At 43.9% G+C, this 21555-nt stretch overlaps 1 long non-coding RNA gene across 1 annotated transcript; it reads right to left on the bottom strand.

Annotated features, from left to right (window-relative positions):
- Positions 1 to 19996: 19996 nt before the first annotated feature.
- Positions 19997 to 21097, bottom strand: LOC134929165 (uncharacterized). Its single transcript, XR_010178343.1, has 3 exons — positions 21026 to 21097; positions 20642 to 20722; positions 19997 to 20059 (listed from the first exon to the last, which is right to left on the bottom strand). It is a non-coding gene; the product is annotated as an uncharacterized LOC134929165 (long non-coding RNA).
- Positions 21098 to 21555: the final 458 nt, after the last annotated feature.

Raw genomic sequence — 21555 nt, forward strand, 5'->3', positions numbered from 1 at the left:
TACACATTGCACCCATTACAGAAACACCAATGAGGATCAGCGTCTGTCATTCTTCAAATACAGCCTGTACTTTATCTCGGTAAACCCTATCTCTGTCTAAGGCTTAGTACATTGACCCCATAATGCCATATTCTTGTTATTTTCTCTTTTTTAATGTACACATATGAGACTTGCTTGAGAATTGTAAACTGCTGTCAAGCATCTATGGTGGATTGTAGTTTCTGATTTGGAACATTTCCTACATTGCACCATTTATATGTACCCTTTGTGTCTAAAATGTACCTTGGAGATATAGAATCTTTTTGTATAAATAATATGATACTCTATTGCTTCTATTTGAACCACTTTTCATGGAACCCAGTTCTGTGAAAATACTCACTAAACAACACTTAATATTACAGTTGCCACAGATAGCACAACAATAGTTACTGTACAAGGACTTCAGATGATGGTATCAACAGATGGTGCTGGCATTACAGCTGCCAGACCTGCATCTCTGCAGTTGATGTCAACAGTGTGTGGGGGAGAATTTGGCAGAAGGTTAACACAGATCTTGTTTAGCTTTCTCTTCATTCTATTAATAAAATAATTAACATATATATATATATATATATATATATAGAGAGAGAGAGAGAGAGAGAGAGAGAGAGAGAGATTTATTTTTATTTATAACCATAGTGCAAAAAAGGTTAAATGAGCCTTAGAATAATATCTAAAGTAAAACTACCTAAATGGGAGCTAACGATAAAACATTAGTTACTGCACATATTAAAACGACACTTACAATAAAATAACACACAAGTTACTGCTAATATAATAACAACTTAAAAAAACACTAATTAATAACTTTCAAGTGCTCCCTTGTACTTCTGCGACGGGGCAGGGACTGACATGTGGGGGCGGGCTAGCATTGCGCTGGACGTCCCCGCCCGCATATCAGTGTGCATGATCGTAGCTGTGCTAAATTTAGCACAGCTACGATCAACTCTGAATCACCCCCAAAGTGTACTGTGCACGGTGAAAATGTTTTGTGGCTACAGAATTCATGAAACACAGCAAAGTGGCATCTTGTGGAATTATTCATCTCTAATAGATCCATTGCTTCTGTCAATAGTCTCAAGGATTTTATTGGTATATCTGAGAAATTCTTGCAATTTTAATCAAACATCTTGTTAACGTTTTTCATAAGCAAAATTATATACTTTTCTGCACTTCCATTCAAAACCACAGAATATACTACATGTACATTATAAATAGAATTGCTCTAGCAACCAAGGGAAATCTATTTTTAGTGCATTGTAGTGAGTTCATTCCAGATCTGCATTATGTGGAATATAATAATGCTTAGATCAATTTGACTCCCGTGAAGAAGACAGTCGCTGTATAATGTAATGTGTTACTTAGATCAATGCAACTACAAATTATATATTATCATCTGTTTCAACAAACAAATTGCTCAATTAATTTTACATTGAATAAAGAAATCTCTTGAGATATTTAGAACAATTTCCACTGACTGACCTAAATATAACAGAAGTCAAGGAGCTTTATGTTACATACTATAAAGGCAATTCATAAAAAGCTATTTATTACAATACTTTAAATGTTTTTAAAACACTGGATTTTAATACTGCTCTGTGTTACATATCTGTTATTTAACAATTTACGGAGCTCACTGGGGAAAATTGCTGGGTTTCTCTTTGAAAGCCTGTCATGAGAAAAATCCTACTTTTACCTAATGCACATATATTTAAGCTGAGAAGTGACAGGAGTACTGTAGTTTATTTCTACATGACTAAACCAATTATGAGTTCAGGACGTGAAACATTATTTTATTAGCTAAAGATGGAATGAACAGTTTTGTGAGATTAAATTGCTGAGATTTTTCCAGATGAAATTCAATAACTATTGTAATAAATGCTGCAAGCAATTTCCACTTGCAACACTTTATTTCGATCCCTTTCATTGACATAAAACATTTATTTGCATAAGGCAACTATAAACTAATTTAGACTGTTATTACAGTTTAACACAATTGTGAATTTGTCATCTATAATAAGGGAAAGTGATCTGCAAATCCACGATACAGCAATGATTCCGGGATCATATTATATAATTACAATTTGCGAACATAGCATATACTTGTAACCCTTGGACCCAGACCATACCTGCATATACTGTTGAATGACAAGGAAGGTCAATAACATTAGGGAGCCATCCAGGTGTGTTGTAAATGTACACCTCCCAGCAGCGGCATTTCTAGAGAGGAGGGGACCCGTGTGCAGACTCCATGTGTGGGCCCCCTCCTCTCCTGTAGCCGTCACCACCGCACAGTGCCAGAGTCTACAGCGCATGTGCAGCACTCCAAAAAATGGTTGCCCCGCCATCTTTCCGGAGTCCTGCGCATGCGCTGTAGACTCTGGCACTGTGCCAGAGTCTCTAGCACTCAGTCCGCTAGCAGCGGCGGTGACGGCTACAGTAGAGGAAGGGACCCACACACAGTCACCGATGGACGTCAGAAAGGTAAGTATAGAAGAAATGGATGCAGTGTGTGTACCCATTATAGATACGCCAGTGCCTCCAAGCACGGTAATAAATAGAGTAGGGGTCTGTGAGCAGTGCCGTTGCAAAGGGTGTGGCACCTGCACATGGCTTGCAGGGTGCTGTTCCAGTCTGTAGCCACACGCACCCTATAATTTGAACAGCTGCCCAGAGTATCATAAGGTGTCGGCAGGCCCTACACCGCTGAGGGACATCATGACATCACATGTTTGGGGAATGGAGCCAACACAAGGCTCAAAATTGCCCTGCTCCATCACTGCCTCCCAGTATACAAAAAATAAATAAAAAAGTGGCATGGCATCGGGATGCAGTTACTTTGCCGGCTGTTAGGATCCCAGCGGTCAGGATACCAATGCCGGAATCCCAATAACTGACAATGCAGACAGCCAGAATCCTGGCAAACAGGGGCTATTCCCACTTGTGGGTGTCCACGCCACCCAGAGAGTGGGAATAGAACCTGTGGTGAGTGCAGCAAACCACTAAGCCCGCAAGGGGACTGTTTGCACTTACCCCGCTGCTGGCATACTGGTGGCTGGGATGCCGTTGTCGTTATACTGACAACCGGCATCTTGTCCACCGGTAATTCATACTGATCCCCATGGGATCAACTACAAAACTGGTAACAACTAAAACTGAGCTATAGAGGAGAGACCTGCAAAGTGGGGGTCACCCCACCATAATTACAACCAACCCTAGGCCAGTTGGCATCAGTGCTGGATTCCCTAGGGGGGTTGGGCCTGCAAATATGGTGCAGGCCCCCTCTCCTAGGTATACTCAGCCCCAGTGCCAATATCACTAAGGCTTTAGTTTACACATGTACAGATGTAGCCACCTTTATCTTGAGTGGCCGCGGCGGTTGTCCCGTTCGACCATACGCAGCGTACTGTGGCGTAGCGAGGCGCGCCTAGCCACAGAGAGGCTATCTAATCGCACGGAGACAGACATTTGACGTTTGGCGTTACCTTTACGTGTAATACCTGCGATCAGCCACCAGATGTCGCTTTTTACAATCACCACTGCGCATGCGTGTGGTCTCCCGTAAAATACAATACTGACATACATAATAAGGACTACTTTACTAAGGCGTCTCATTACGCTGCATACAGCAAATACTGTACTCATTACGCTGCATTATTTAATACAGTACTGTACAGTATATACAGTACGACACCGACGCAAATACAGTAGTACAGCATACAGTATATGATCCATCTACAATACTTTATGAATACTGTATGTGAGCGTGCAAGTCCCGCAGACAAAACACAGTACTGTAAAACCAGTAGTGTACACTGTCGCAAATGGATGTGTGTTACAAGTTCACTATTGCCTCTCAAGATTAGGAATTTTCTACAGTGTTATCGTCCTAATCCCGTAGCCATTACAGCATAATCAAAACCAACGGATTTATACATTTGTCTGCGGCGAAGTGGTGAAGTGTTTCGCTTCCTATACTCAGAGTCCAGGGTTCGATTCCTTAAGTACTGTACGAATGCATGTTACTGTAGTTTTTTTCAGACACTTTATTATTTTTTTTATTCACATACTGCAAACCAGGGCATACAGTAGCTGCATGAGCGGTTCTATGCGATCGAGTCCGGTGTACCATAATGTGCAGGTTCTATGCAGGTTAAGGTACTATGCTCCGTACACAGTACACATACAATTCTGTAGCTGGGCAGACTGAATAGAAATGGCTACCACCTATGACTCCTTGCCCCACAGAGGCCCTAGGCTACGGAGCAAGTAATAGTCCAGATTGTACAGACTATGGGGCAATGCTGAATGAGCGTCACAATCCCCTAGCTAAAATACACAGTATGCATATTATGGTACACCGGACTCGATGACATACTGTAGCACACTGGCAAAATGGCCGCCGCCCCTGAACCCTTGTGCAGGTTATGGGGCAATGCTGAAGGAGCGTCACAATCCCCTAGCCAAAATACACAGGGGAGGGATAAGCTACTGTAGGATTGCATACAGTATTACGGTACACCGGACTCAATCGCATAGCACACTGTCAAAACGACCACTACCCATGAACCCCCACCTCCTGAACCCCCACCTCGTGGCAGGCAGCAGTTGGGTATGGAATGAGAAATGGCATAAGCTGTGCAGGCTACGGGGCGATGCTGAAGGAGCGTCACAATCCCCTAGCCAAAATACACAGAGATACTGTAAGCGAGGTCTATGCACATTACAGTACTGTACGTTACACCGGGCTCGGTCGCATAGCAAACTGACAAAACACAAGTTTTACAGTACATACAGTAAAGCAGGCCAAAGCTGCAGGAGAGTTTCTACTGTAAAGGTTCTATGCACCGTACGGTAATGTACACATACCTGTACAATTCTATAGCAGGGCAGACTCAATTGAAATGGCTACCGCCTGTGACTCCTACAGTAGCTCCTAGGAGGCACTCAGCTATGGAGCAAATAACAGCACAGATTTTGCAGGCTACGGGGCAATGCTGAAGGAGCGTCACAATCCCCTAGCTACAATACACAGGGGTGATAGAGATAATCGAGTGGCTGGAGGGGGGTCCCCTTGATTTAAGGGGCCCCCACTCCTCCAGGGTACTCCGGCCAGGTGTGACTAGTTGGGTATTTAATTCCATGGCCGCAGGGACCTGTATAAAAGTCTCCCCCGGCTGTGCATTATCTGTCCAGCTAGTGGAGCCCAGTGCTGATTCAAAAAATATGGGGAACCCCTACGCTTTTTTTGTCCCCCTTATTTTTTGCACCAGGACCAGGCGCAGAGCCCGGTGCTGGTTCTAAAAAGATGGGGGATCCCGTGTCCATTTTTTCCGTATTCCTTCCGGAATTCGACTGCAATTGCATATACAGTACTGTACCCCTTAATGTCACTGCTTACAGTATACAGTATTTAGACATGAGCTTGTGTACAGTATCTGTCATGAGGTGCTTTTTTCACTGACACTATAACTTTTTTCTATTGTGATATACTGTACAGAGGCGGCAAACTAGCCAAACGGGAATAATCAGCTTCTGCAGAATAAAATGAGATGCTACAGTACATGCCTATATTCTGTGAGTGACTGCGGCTCTATGAAATTAAATCAGAAAATTTAAATATGAAATGCATTACTAATGTGTGGCATTACTGTACTGTATGTGTATAAGGTGTACTACAATATTTTCTGGTGTAACATAAGGAAAGGGCACTACTGCATGGTCTAATGCAGTGGTTCTCAAACTTGGTCCTCAGGACCCCACACAGTGCATGTTTTGCAGGTAAACCAGCAAGTGCACAGATGTATTCATTACTAACTGACACATTTTAGAAGGTCCATACAGTAGGTGGAGCTAATTTTTTCACTTGTGATTCTGTGAGACCTGCAAAACCTGCACTGTGTGGGGTCCTGAGGACTGAGTTTGAGAACCTGTGGTCTAATGTAAATAAAGATGAATGTGGTGGGGTGTAATGTGAATAAGGGGCATTACTGTTAGGAGTAATGTGGTACTATGATATGATGTCATGAGAATAAGAGACACCACTGCATGATATAATGTGAATAAAGTTGCAGTACTGTGTTGTGTCATTTCATCTTCGGGTATTATTGTGTTACCATGCCCCTTCCCAGCAAGAACATACTGTACACTGTTTTGGGCTGGCACTAAATGTGCACATTGTTCTTATTTAGATTATAGGGGGTAGGAGCGCCAAAATGGGTGATGGTGCTGGGAAAGGGGTGCAGGGTTAGAGGCGGAACTACGTAGCATCTGTGCAAGAGGGCATCAGCCAAAATCTAGCCTAGGGCATCATGTTGGTCAGGTTTGGCTCTGATAATACTGTATACTGTACTCTTACTGTACTTTGCATTCAATACAGATACTGTTTGCACACAGGTTTTACATGAATCATTGGCAATGCTGCAGGAGTGTCTCATTAGGCAATCTAAAATATACCACGACTATGGGTGGGGATACAGTAGGGAAGTTCTGTCACCATAAGCTGTCTGCTGTGTATAGCATATTTCCATCTGAGATGCATTTGTGTGTTTGTAATAAGAAAAAAACATTTTACTGTACATTTAGTGGATACAGTATTTCTCCCCCATAATGACGTATCATACTGTACAGGTACCCTCATGTACTGTACCGTACCATACTGTAAAATTGAATATTTATTGGAAAAACATCAATATTAATGTAAAAATAAAGTATTACAACATCCGATTCCATGTACTGCACTGATCAAAATGTACAGTACTCTTATTCAGGACTTATAAAACTGAAAATAACTGTTCATACAGTACACATCAATAACATTACTACTGTATAATATTCTACATTAGTTTATGCAATAATCAGACAAAGGCAATTTTATCATTTTTTTTAATAATGCACCAATTTAAAATTTTAAACAGAAAATACAGAACTACATATTTGTGGCTTGACCATTTCTTTCAACTACAACAGGTAATACTTTATACAGGTGATTTATATAATTATTACAATGTTCAGGTGTGAGTACTTCTAGCCAAAATTTCTTTATCCCATCCACCAGTTGCTGTTTTGTTGTTGGCTTTGCAACACTCCTAACGTACCTCTTCAATTGAGCCCACACTAATTCGATTGGGTTCATGTCTGGTGATCTAATTAAAAAAAAAAAAAAAGCGTATAGAAAAAATTAATTACAGTACATTACAGTAAATAGAGAAAATTAAACATACAATATTGTACTGTTTATTAAACAAAATTTTTTTTTACAGTACTAGAGTGCTATCCAAAATTTTACTTGTACACTGTTGAAAGAATACTCACTCTGGTGGTGTGCGTTCCCAATTCATACCTTTCTCTTCCATAAATTTGGCTGAGGCGGAGTGTTTAGGATCATTGTCTTGGAATATCCTATGGTGAGTTGGGTAATATTTATTCACAAATGGCACCATACATTTCTCTACTATTGTTTCTTGGAAATATTTCTTATCCATGATTCCTACAGAAATCAAAAAATGTTGTTCATTAATAAGCAACTCCTTTTATTGTGCAGTTACACGTACTCTACAGTACAACATGTATTTTTACAGAACACAGGCACAGAATAAAGTATAGTACTGTACTGTACCTTCGAAAAATAATAGGGGACCAGCTCCTAATCGTGATATGCCTCCCCATACATGGATTTTCAATGGATGCTTTGGGCGTGGTTTTAAAGAGATATGGTTACGTTTCCTGAATGACATTCTGGAGAACCGCTCAAGGGCAACAGACGATTCATCTGTGAAAATGACATCATCAAATGTTTCACCACTCTCAATCCATCGCCGTGCCTGTTCCACTCTCTTTTCTTTATTCACATCTCTTATCATTGGAGATATCCTGTGAAGAGCCAAAAATAATGAAATCAGATACAGTTATGAAATTACAGATTTACAGATTACTGTATATACAGTAGACTGTATGTGCAGTATACTGTATTATATACCTACTGTATACATTAAACTGTACATACAGTACATTAAGTTACATACAGAGTAATATATATATACATACTGTACATACACACAAACACACACACACAGTATACAGTATGTAATCATCACAATAAGCCGGCAATGCTTCATTGCTGTCTCTGAGTGCCTATACAGTAGGTATCTCTTTTGGGATAGAATACTGTATATACAGTATATACACACACATACTGTATATAGTATAAAGTACACACTCTGTATAATGATTTATGGCATTATTATATCACGTATCAAGGGATTATTAACAGTGCATTTACTGTATGGTTTATACTGCTTTCAGTATTTTACCTTGTTGCGCCAAAGGTCCATCCCATTTTCCGTCGCATCCTTCTGATGCTGGTGGCCGATATGTCCAGGTCATACTTGGAATGGAGAATTCGTTTTATTTGCAGAGCAGTACGCTCATCATCCTCACGAGTTAGTTCCTCCACAATTTGTTGCACTCTCCTACAGTACAATACAGTATGAAAAATATGAATTCATGAACAGCACAATCACAGTTACAATTGATGAAGTTTTTATTTTATTTCAAAAAAATTGTTTATGGTATAAAGCAAGTCATTTAAACATTACAGTAGTGTACAGTACGTACCATGTGCATTTTGTAGGAAATACAAATCTGGGCGTTGTTCTCTCGAATGCATGATAGCGCACCGTTTCTAAAGTGACTATAATGCCACTTTCCTTGAGCCATGCATGGATCTCTTTGATGGTTTTATTTTCTTTTTTCATGTTGGCGATTATCTTGCTCATCGTTTTGTTGATAGTTACTGGCATGTTGTCCAACTATAATTCCTGTATGGAGAGAAAACATTTGTGAATACTGTAGTCTAAAATTTACACATCTGAAAATGCATAAGAGTTTTATGATAGAAGTTAATACTGTACATGTTTACTATCCAGTACCTGATGTTCAAATTTAAGTATTGTATACTGTACAGTACTGAAAATACAACTTCAGTGTTATGGACTGCAATTAGTTTCCTGTATGAAACAGATACAGTACAGTAAATAACCCTCCTTGGAAGTGCATGGGCCCTGTGAGACTTACAGTAGTGTACAGCATAAGGGTCGACTGACATGATGTACAAGCATTACATACAGTACATGTCAGTACTGTATGTAAATTCTTCAATTATTGCCTAACAACAATGCTGCTTACTGTATATTAAATACTGTAGGCCTAGAAATGTGCATCTCAATATAGTAGTTAAAAACACAGGGGCCTATGTGGATAAGCGAGTTCTATGCACACAAAAAATGGCCACCGACCGTGAACCCCCAGCACGTGGCAGCGCTCGGATATGTAGTGAGATACAGTATGGCATACATTTCACAGTTCAGGGGGCAATGCTGAAGGAGCGTCACAATCCCCTAGCTCAATTACATTGGGATAAGCGAGGTCTATGCACATTACGGTATACCGAGCTGGATCGCTTAGCAACCTGACAAAATGGCCGCCGACCGTGAACTCCCAGCACGTGGCAGCGCTCGGATATGTAGTGAGATACAATATGGCATACATTTCACAGTTCAGGGGGCAATGCTGAAGGAGCGTCACAATCCCCTAGCTCAATTACATTGGGATAAGCGAGGTCTACTGTATGCACATTACGGTATACCGAGCTGGATCGCTTAGCAACCTGACAAAATGGCCGCCGACCGTGAACTCCCAGCACGTGGCAGCGCTCGGATATGTAGTGAGATACAATATGGCATACATTTCACAGTTCAGGGGGCAATGCTGAAGGAGCGTCACAATCCCCTAGCTCAATGGTCTATGCACATTACGGTATACCGAGCTGGATCGCTTAGCAACCTGACAACATGGCCGCCAACCGTGAACTCCCAGCACGTGGCAGCGCTCGGATATGTAGTGAGAGATGGTATACATTTTAAAATACACCGGGATAAGTTGTACAGGCCATGGAGCAATGCACAGGGACATTCATCATTTACGTACAGTATATAAATAATTGTAAACCGTAAATGAAAGAATTACCGGTCAAATACTGTATGACGAAACTGTGTCAATGAGCTGGAACAGTATGGCCTGTGAAGAAGTTATCGAAGGCAGAAACGGAGAGCAAATTATCAGGAGATTTCTGAAAGGTCGGAGAAGATCCACACAGCAAGTCTGCCTACGAGGAAACAGCTTTGCAAAGTGGGTAGCGGGGCGGTGACTGAGACGCTCTTTTATTCACATTCACACAAAAGGAATTCTTACCGCTGTGATTGGTGCCAATATAGGCGCATTCATCCTTACACCAATCACAGAGCATACTGTACAGGTACTTTTGAATGTGAATAAAAGAGCGTCTCAGTCACCGCCCGCTACCCACTTTGCAAATCTGTTTCCTCGTAGGCAGACTTGCTGTGTGGATCTTCTCCGACCTTTCAGAAATCTCCTGATAATTTGCTCTCCGTTTCTGCCTTCGAAAACTTCTTCACAGGCCATACTGTTCCAGCTCATTGACACAGTTTCGTCATACAGTATTTGACCGGTAATTCTTTCATTTACGGTTTACAATTATTTATATACTGTACGTAAATGATGAATGTCCCTGTGCATTGCTCCATGGCCTGTACAACTTATCCCGGTGTATTTTAAAATGTATACCATCTCTCACTACATATCCGAGCGCTGCCACGTGCTGGGAGTTCACGGTCGGCGGCCATGTTGTCAGGTTGCTAAGCGATCCAGCTCGGTATACCGTAATGTGCATAGACCTCGCTTATCCCAATGTAATTGAGCTAGGGGATTGTGACGCTCCTTCAGCATTGCCCCCTGAACTGTGAAATGTATGCCATATTGTATCTCACTACATATCCGAGCGCTGCCACGTGCTGGGAGTTCACGGTCGGCGGCCATGTTGTCAGGTTGCTAAGCGATCCAGCTCGGTATACCGTAATGTGCATAGACCTCGCTTATCCCAATGTAATTGAGCTAGGGGATTGTGACGCTCCTTCAGCATTGCCCCCTGAACTGTGAAATGTATGCCATATTGTATCTCACTACATATCCGAGCGCTGCCACGTGCTGGGAGTTCACGGTCGGCGGCCATTTTGTCAGGTTGCTAAGCGATCCAGCTCGGTATACCGTAATGTGCATACAGTAGACCTCGCTTATCCCAATGTAATTGAGCTAGGGGATTGTGACGCTCCTTCAGCATTGCCCCCTGAACTGTGAAATGTATGCCATATTGTATCTCACTACATATCCGAGCGCTGCCACGTGCTGGGAGTTCACGGTCGGCGGCCATTTTGTCAGGTTGCTAAGCGATCCAGCTCGGTATACCGTAATGTGCATACAGTAGACCTCGCTTATCCCAATGTAATTGAGCTAGGGGATTGTGACGCTCCTTCAGCATTGCCCCCTGAACTGTGAAATGTATGCCATACTGTATCTCACTACATATCCGAGCGCTGCCACGTGCTGGGGGTTCACGGTCGGTGGCCATTTTTAGTGTGCATAGAACTCGCTTATCCACATAGGCCCCTGTGTTTTTAACTACTATATTGAGATGCACATTTCTAGGCCTACAGTATTTAATATACAGTAAGCAGCATTGTTGTTAGGCTTTACGCTACCCACTTTGCAAATCTGTTTCCTCGTAGGCAGACTTGCTGTGTGGATCTTCTCCGACCTTTCAGAAATCTCCTGATAATTTGCTCTCCGTTTCTGCCTTCGAAAACTTCTTCACAGGCCATACTGTTCCAGCTCATTGACACAGTTTCGTCATACAGTATTTGACCGGTAATTCTTTCATTTACGATTTACAATTATTTATATACTGTACGTAAATGATGAATGTCCCTGTGCATTGCTCCATGGCCTGTACAACTTATCCCGGTGTATTTTAAAATGTATACCATCTCTCACTACATATCCGAGCGCTGCCACGTGCTGGGAGTTCACGGTCGGCGGCCATGTTGTCAGGTTGCTAAGCGATCCAGCTCGGTATACCGTAATGTGCATAGACCTCGCTTATCCCAATGTAATTGAGCTAGGGGATTGTGACGCTCCTTCAGCATTGCCCCCTGAACTGTGAAATGTATGCCATATTGTATCTCACTACATATCCGAGCGCTGCCACGTGCTGGGGGTTCACGGTCGGTGGCCATTTTTTGTGTGCATAGAACTCGCTTATCCACATAGGCCCCTGTGTTTTTAACTACTATATTGAGATGCACATTTCTAGGCCTACAGTATTTAATATACAGTAAGCAGCATTGTTGTTAGGCAATAATTGAAGAATTTACATACAGTACTGACATGTACTGTATGTAATGCTTGTACATCATGTCAGTCGACCCTTATGCTGTACACTACTGTAAGTCTCACAAGGCCCATGCACTTCCAAGGAGGGTTATTTACTGTACTGTATCTGTTTCATACAGGAAACTAATTGCAGTCCATAACACTAATATTAAGCCCACTCCATTATCCACTCCTCCCCTGTGTATTAAACACCCCCTACCACCCTGGAAGTCATGTACCAGGGCCCCTTCATTCAGCACAATGCCCCCTTCTACAGTTTAGTGTTCTCCTTCCTGCCCCATCTGTGCAGTAAAGGAATAATTAGCAGAAATTATTTCTCCAGGTCCTACTGTACATACTGAGCGAAAGATAGAACCCCCCCTATCCCCCGCGGAGCATCAAAGCTGCCGCTGATAGCTCCCCCCACCCCTTCCGCTGGTGAGTGGGTAGGGGCCCCAGTGCATTGCTGTGTCCAGGGGCCCACACTGCTGTTAAGATGGCTCTAGTAATTGAGCTAGGGGATTGTGACGCTCCTTCAGCATTGCCCCTGGACTGTACCATACTGTATCTCACTCCATATCCAAGCGCTGCCACGTGCTGGGAGTTCACGGTCGGTGGCCATTTTGTCAGGTTGCTAAGCGATCCAGCTCGGTATAACGTAATGTACATAGACCTTGCTTATCCCGGTGTACTACAGGTATGTGCAGTAGTACTGAATGATTGCTATCACTTGTGGTGAAACACCTATCTTATCAAATACAGTAACTACTGTACAGTATAGTTGTTCGCACAGGTGATGGTAATCATACTGTATATTTAAACTGAAGTCCGTAACAGAGCATTCTGTCCCTCCTGCAGAGGTTCTTGTTGGGAGGCACAGGGAAAAAAGGCAAATACTGTACAGTATTTGCACTTTACTGTTGTGCACTTTATTTGAAAATGTACAGTTGTTTGCTATTTTTAGCATGCTGTGCTTTACATGTTTTCTTATTGTGGTTTTTATATTTTTAGACAAAAGACAAAGAATGCAGACTACCAGATTTTACGGGAGTGCCAAAACCCACCCATCAGTGGCACAGAAACTTGCTGCATTAGTCCCACAAAAGAAGAAGAAAACTGCCAAGGCGGCTCAGAAAGAAAATGTGGTGAAACCACGAAAAAATGCCAAGGCAAAGAATAATACGTTGGAGATGATATGTGGTGTGGCAAATGATGTAATTGTTCCATCTCCTGCAGATCACAGTGTTCAGCCAATGAATCTGGAAATACCGGTGCTAGAGGACGTGACAAACACGCTGCATCAGGAAGCTTCTTTTTTGGACCATGTAGCCACCCCTGGACAAGAAGACATGACACATTCACCACGAAGAAGGTTGCATTTCACAGATGTGAACACCAAAGTGCAGGACTGCCAGTGTACCTGTCCTGTTTTACTAAAGGAGCTACTCAGTAAGGTGACCAATATGGAGTCAGAAGTTGGTGGACAGGTCAATCAGCTGCAGACCGATGTGGCTGGCCTTAAAGAAGGCATAAAGGAACAGATGGTAGAAGCCATGAAGAAAGTCATTGAACAAACGAGGGAAGAATGGCAAGTTGGAGTTTGCCGCACCATCATTGCAACACACCACCAAGCGGTTCAAGTCAGCGGCCTGGACGACCGAGGCCTGGAGGACCGCAGAGGAGGCCTGGAGGACCGCAGAGGAGGCCTGGAGGACCGCAGAGGAGGCCTGGACGACCGCAGAGGAGGCCTGGACGACCGCAGAGGAGGCCTGGAGGACCGCAGAGGAGGCCTGGAGGACCGCAGAGGAGGCCTGGAGGACCGCAGCGGACTGGACGAAGTCAGCGGCATGGACGACCGCAGAGGAGGCCTGGAGGACCGCAGAGGAGGCCTGGAGGACCGCAGAGGAGGCCTGGAGGACCGCAGAGGAGGCCTGGACGACCGCAGAGGAGGCCTGGACGACCGCAGAGGAGACCTGGAGGACCGCAGCGGACTGGACGAAGTCAGCGGCATGGACGACCGCAGAGGAGGCCTGGAGGACCGCAGAGGAGGCCTGGAGGACCGCAGAGGAGGCCTGGAGGACCGCAGAGGAGGCCTGGAGGACCGCAGAGGAGGCCTGGAGGACCGCAGCGGACTGGACGAAGTCAGCGGCATGGACGACCGCAGAGGAGGCCTGGAGGACCGCAGAGGAGGCCTGGAGGACCGCAGAGGAGGCCTGGAGGACCGCAGAGGAGGCCTGGAGGACCGCAGAGGAGGCCTGGACGACCGCAGAGGAGGCCTGGACGACCACAGAGGAGACCTGGAGGACCGCAGCGGACTGGACGAAGTCAGCGGCATGGACGACCGCAGAGGAGGCCTGGAGGACCGCAGAGGAGGCCTGGAGGACCGCAGAGGAGGCCTGGAGGACCGCAGAGGAGGCCTGGACGACCGCAGAGGAGACCTGGAGGACCGCAGCGGACTGGACGAAGTCAGCGGCATGGAGGACCGCAGAGGATGCCTGGAGGACCGCAGAGGAGACCTGGAGGACCGCAGAAGAGACCTGGAGGACCGCAGAGGCCTGGACCACAGCAGCGGACTGGACGAAGTCAGCGACTTGGGCGAACGCAGAGGAGACCTGGAGGACCGCAGAAGAGACCTGGAGGACCGCAGAGGCCTGGACCACAGCAGCGGACTGGACGAAGTCAGCGACTTGGGCGAACGCAGAGGAGGCCTGGACGACCACAGAGGCCTGGAGGACCGCAGAGGAAACATGGAGGACCGCAGAGGAGGCCTGGAGGACCGCAGAGGAGGCCTGGAGGACCGCAGAGGAGGCCTGGAGGACCGCAGAGGAGGCCTGGAGGACCGCAGAAGAGACCTGGAGGACCGCAGAGGAGGCCTGGAGGACCGCAGAGGAGGCCTGGAGGACCGCAGAAGAGACCTGGAGGACCGCAGAGGAGGCCTGGAGGACCGCAGAGGAGGCCTGGAGGACCGCAGAGGAGGCCTGGAGGACCGCAGAGGAGGCCTGGAGGACCGCAGAGGAGGCCTGGAGGACCGCAGAGGAGGCCTGGAGGACCGCAGAGGCCTGGACCACAGCAGCGGACTGGACGAAGTCAGCGACTTGGACGACCGCAGAGGAGGCCTGGAGGACCGCAGAAGAGACCAGGAGGACCGCAGAAGAGACCAGGAGGACCGCAGAAGAGACCTGGAGGACCGCAGAGGAGGCCTGGACGACCGCAGAGGGCTGGACGACCGCAGAGGCCTGGATTCAAGTGTGCTGTTGCCAGGAACACCAATGATGACCAGCACACCTGCTCACAGGCCACTTCGCAATACATTCGGAGGCTCTCTGAACAATATTGCCCTGGCTGTCATCTCAACTTCCCTGGACGACCATCTGTACAGAGCTTCAAATGGACATATTCAGAAATATGCATATTCTCTGTTCCAGCACCATGTACGGTACGACAAATACTTGACGTGGGCCAATCGTGTGAACTTTGATGGTTCCAAGGGCAAACTTCCGCTGCCCAAAAATCTGGTACATGACATCATGGCTAGGTGTGAACGCCGCGTGAGGATTGGTGATCCAGAAAAGAGGAAGATAAGGGATACCATAAACTCTGTGCTGAGAACGAAGAGGAAAATGACTTGGAAGCTCGACTATGATGAAACCAGATCATTACCTACCTCCTAGCTTCAGCACATCAGCTTCACACAGCTGAAGCTAAAAAATTGTGTCAATGTACCTGTATGACCTGTACATTTTCTGGGGCTGCATGCACTGTGCTGAATCCACTTGGAGCAGCTCGGTTACTCAAAGGGGAGTGCATGAACTTGGCTCACCACATTCCTGGTAATGTAAGGGCCTGTTACAAGTTGCCCCTTTTATTCCTGTTGATTTTTTGGGCGCTGCTGTATCTATCCAGTAGCAGCCGAGTCCATTGTGCTGTGTCCATCTGGGGCCTTGGGCTGCGTTTCCATCCAGGGGCTGCTGTTGTCAGTCCTCTATTCTGGTGTCCGTATGCGACAGTGTTAAAAAGCAAAAGACAAAAACAAAAAATAATTCAAAAAAGCAAAACCTAAAAATAAAGTACAAAAACCATTACCCCGCACCACCACCACAAAAAAATAAATTATAAAAATGTTAAAGTTGATATTGTTACTGTATTTGTGCTGTTACCTTTTGATTAAAGTACCGTACAGTATGTGTGATGTTGGCTTTATTACAATACAGTACAGTATGTGTGATGTTACATGTTCCAAATGATTTTGTCCGTAAATAAAGTGTTTCTTAAAATAAACATGACGTGGTTTCCAATGTTTGTATTCCCAACTTCCTGTACTGTATAAATTAGTACTACTGTATGATGGGAATTCAATTAAGAGTGGTATACTGTATGTAAAACAACTTGGTTAGGCATCTTGCATTTCATATTTTAATAAAAACCACAGGAAACTTCTATTTTTAAAAGTTTATTGAAGAAAAAAAAGGTGTTTTTTTTTAAATAAAGTTTGAAAGTTAATTAAAACAAAAAAGTAGTTTGTTCTTCGTTACATTCTTTTCTTGTGTATATAGATATCTGTGGGGAAAAAAAAAAAAAAAGTATTAAAGTAAAGACACTCATGTTCATTTGTTTTCCAAGAAAATTTGTGGAACCACACAGCCCAGCAATAAGTCATGCTGGGCTGTGTGGTTCCACAAAAGGCATGCGGTACAAAGTGAAATAGTGGTGTCAGTGGTCAGCACTTTGACACGCTAACATTTGTGGAACCACACAGCAATGGCTGACACACATAAAATGGCTGACACACACAAAATGCCTGACACACACAAAATGCCTGACACACACAAAATGCCTGACACACACATGCTGGAGTGAAAACACATGTTTGCCAAACAGTCGACAGCACATGTCGGCCAGATGGCCGACCAAACTTGCTCCAAATCACCCCAAACTGGCCAGAAAGCACCCCAGCACACTCAGGAGGTACTGTACACCACAGCTAAATTAGGAGAGAATTTCATTACAAACAGCCAGATCTTGCAGATTATCTGCCAGATAATTGTATGGTGTACAGTATGCCTATCTTATACAGTAGAAAAAGATACTATACAATGGAGTACAAGAACAAAAATTTTTATTAAATAAAATTAAATTAAACTTAATAAAATATTAAAATAGTGGTCCACTAGGAGGTGGACCACCACCCGCTGGAGCTGGATGGCACGCTGCAACTGTTCTGTGGGAAAAAAAGGACAGTATTACAAAACAAATACTGAATACTTTACAGTGTAGTAATGGCAATACAGTACTTTACTCTATATTAGACAATATTGTTATTTACAATGTACAGTACTGTATTGTCAGTACAGTAAATCAAACACTACTGTATGCTGTCGAGGTAATTTAAACATTGCTTTAGTTTACCTCTTGTATAAGTGGGCTGCTGCCTGCCCGCTTCTGGGCCAGCCCACCTATCTTGCCCCTGTCTGGGGCCCCCATAAATAATTGGCACTATATTGGAGAAAAAAAAACATTTAGTCACATTCAAATAGTAAACAATTATTACTGTATACTGTAGGTACAGTATTATACTGTATTGCTGGTATTCAAAATATAAAGTACTGTACAAGAGTTTAGCTTCAATAGGTCATAAACAAATTGTCAAAGGAATTAAACACCACAGTACAAATACTGTAGACATTTACTGTATGTATTAGCAGTCATGACATTTCATGACCGCTTCAGAAAAAAGAGGGTTACAGTACTGTAGGTGGTGTTGTAGGGAGTACTATCCATAATAGTGGACTGTACTCAGAGCCAGCCATAAATAATATGATTCCCTAGTCAAGTTTTTGGATGCTGCCCCCTTGCACAGATGCTATTTCCGCCTCTGAGCCTGTACCCCTTTCCCAGCACCATCACCCCTCAACCATAGCAGTCGTCATTTTGGTGCTCCTCCAACTTACTGTACTGTATGTTTAAAATAGCAACAGTGTGCACATTCGGTGTGCATCCCAAAACGGTGCATGTTCTTGCTGGGAAGGGGCAAGGCCACACAGTAATTCCCCAATCTGAAATGACGCCACACAGTACTGCAACTTTATTCACAACATATCATGCAATAGTGTCTCTTTTTCTCGTTACATCATATGATAGTACCACATTACTCCTCAAAGTATTCCCACTTATTCACATTGCATCACATCATATTGCTCTTTGTTCACATTAGACCACACAGTAGTGCCCTTGCTACAGTATATGTTACACAACAAAGTACTGTATACACATAATGCTGCACATTAGTAATGCATTTTGTATGCACAGAATATACTGTAGGCATGCTGCATATCATATTAATCAGCAGAAGCTGCTTGTGCCCCTGGGCATTTGGCAAGTATGCCTATGCCTAGGGCAGGCTCAGACTGGAGATCAGTACGTAATCCCGCTGGACGGGATCCCGGCAGTCAAAATACAGACGCCGGAATCCCGACCACACAATCCCGACAGGGGCGGCGAGCGGAAAGCAGCCCCTTGCATGCTTGCTTCGCTCGCCACGCGGTGGGCACGGTGCCTCGCTACGCTCTACACACTATTATATCAGTAGTCAGGAAACGCAGCATGCATTTGTGGAGTGAAGAGGGTGAAAAAGGAGAGAAAGTACAGTTTGTACTGTAAGGTTATGTCAGAGGGTGTGAAGATGATCAGCTCAGTGTTATACATGTTACAGTAAGTTAGAATACAGTACAGTGCATTATGTATTTCTATTTTATTACCAGGTGTCTCCTCCACTGGTTGGCGACGGACTGTAAAAAGATAATACAGTACAGTTAGTCATATCAGTTTGACTTAAAATAATGTTGGAGAAAAAAAAATACTGTAATTACAGTACCAACTATTGCTACTGTACAGTATATTTACCAAAAATGTATTCTGGCTCGTCGTCTGTGGGTAAAAGAGAAGAATATTATAAGATACAGTATACAGTAAAAAGTATAGTAATAGTACACTAGTGTCCAGGCCCAGTGTCAGGTGGGTAAAAAAAGGTATGCTTGTGACAGGCATGGTGATTCCAAGGGACCCCACCGAGACCATCAGAAAATTTGTGAGTGACCCGTATGCCGGTGATTATGACTAGAATAAGGTACAGTAGCAACTCTTTTTTCTTTTGAATTATGTATACTGTACAGTACTGTATGTGCATATTGTACAGTACACTTAAAATATTTAGCAGTTACTGTAGTGGTAATTTTTGGGATGACAGTATTAGCATACTGTAAGCATCCAACTGAGGCCCCCAAACAGATGCCGCCACTAGGTACAGTACGTGCCTCTCGTGCCTAATGGGAAATTCATCACTGACAGTATCTAGAGAGATGAATGGAGAGACAGTGACAAGGGGTGAGAGAGAGAGAGAGAGAGAAATTGAGTAAGATGGGTGTTTTTTTTAGAACAGGATGTTGTCCATACAGTAGCAACCAATCAAATATTACCTACTGTACTGTATTATCGTCTGTAAGTGTAACTAGATACTGTAAATGTTAATGTGGGATGTGATCGGTTGCTACTGTATGGGCAATATCACCAGTTCAAACAAAAACAATTTTCATCCGATTTCTACGCATTTGCCAGAAAAATCTGATGAAAAGTGCTACTCTGATGGCATCAGATCAATGTCAGTAATAATTCTTACCACTAAATGCAGCAGCATCATCATCATCCTCCTCCTCCTCCGTGGCCTGTTCCAGTGTAGGGCCTGTGAAAAAAAACATTAATGTGAAAAAAAAAAAAGGTTAATTCCAGGAAATACACATACCCTCCAACATGGTACAAAATGCTCTGGTTCTGGACTTCCCTCTTAATTTATTATTGCCATCACCTGTGAAGAAACAGCTTTCTTATCATATAACTAGTTCAACACAGGTGATGGAAATCATAAATTAAGAGGGAAGTCTAGAAACAGAGCAGTGCGGCGGGTCATGTTGGAGGGTCTGCATACAGAAACATAGAATTTGATGACAAATACTGTAAGAACCACTTTGCCCATCTAATCTGCCTCTTTTTTTTAACCTTTTTTTTACATCAAACCTTATAACAATTTTCCCCAAACATCACATGATGCAAAGATAAATAAATAAAAAAATAAATAAAAAAAGAGGTGCAAGATGGAATTGTGATTGGGCCCTCCCAACCACCCTTATGTTATATAAACAGGGTCTGCCACACGACTGTGGCTGAAATGACTGGTTGGTTTGGGCCCCCACCAAAAAAAGAAGCAATCAATCTCTCCTTGCTCAAACTGGCTCTACAGAGGCACGATGTACCGGACTGGACTTACTTAATGGGTGCAGTGAGGTGATGGACATAGAGGTAGAGTCCTGGTCCTCCTCCTCCGCCACCGCCTGTGACAGTGTAGGGCCTGTGAAAGCAAAAAATCCATGAAATATACTTTTGTATTCTGTGTTGAATACAGTAAAGCAAAAATTCAGTCAGGAATTGGAGGAGGAGAGTAAATTTCGCACACAGAGACGAGAATGTCGAGGCCAGAATCAGGGGGTAGTGGAGGAGGGTTAGGATACCGTACCTCACCCTGTTGGGATTGCTGCAATCAGGATGCCACTGTCGGTCACCTGACCGCTAGAATCCTGACTGCTGGTCACGCAAACCCAACCCATTGGTTTAACACAATGTACAGTACAGTACAATACTGCAGTTTACTTACCAAGTTGGGGAGAGGGTTTTTCATCCTCACTGTCAATAATTACTGAGTTGAAAATAAAAAAATATTATAAACAAAATACAGTAGAGTACAGTTACTACAAAATTGCACAGTAGTACAGTGCTACAGGAGGCAGAGATATATTCATAATACAGTAGGAGCAGAATGACTGTCCAGCGGTAGGGGACATACAGTACTGTATTTAAAAGACCTGCTGTCTGGATCCCGACATTCAGAATGCAGAGTGTGGATTCAGAGTATGATTGGAGGGTTAGGCTAGTGGAGGGTGGGTCGGATGCACAATTTTGGGCACCATAATACAAAATGGATATCGTGGAACTACAAAAGGTTTAGAGGCGGGCGACCAAAGTGATGAAGTGGATTGAGAAGATGGAATACAAGGAAAGGCAGGCTAGGCATGTTTACATTGGAAAAGAGGAGATTAAGAGGGGACATGATTAACCTTTACAAATATACTGTATACAGTAAGGGGACAATACACAGGAACGGTTTTTGATAAGATGGACACAGAG

The sequence above is a fragment of the Pseudophryne corroboree genome, chromosome 5 (genome assembly GCF_028390025.1).
Source record: "Pseudophryne corroboree isolate aPseCor3 chromosome 5, aPseCor3.hap2, whole genome shotgun sequence".
Lineage (NCBI taxonomy): Eukaryota > Metazoa > Chordata > Amphibia > Anura > Myobatrachidae > Pseudophryne > Pseudophryne corroboree.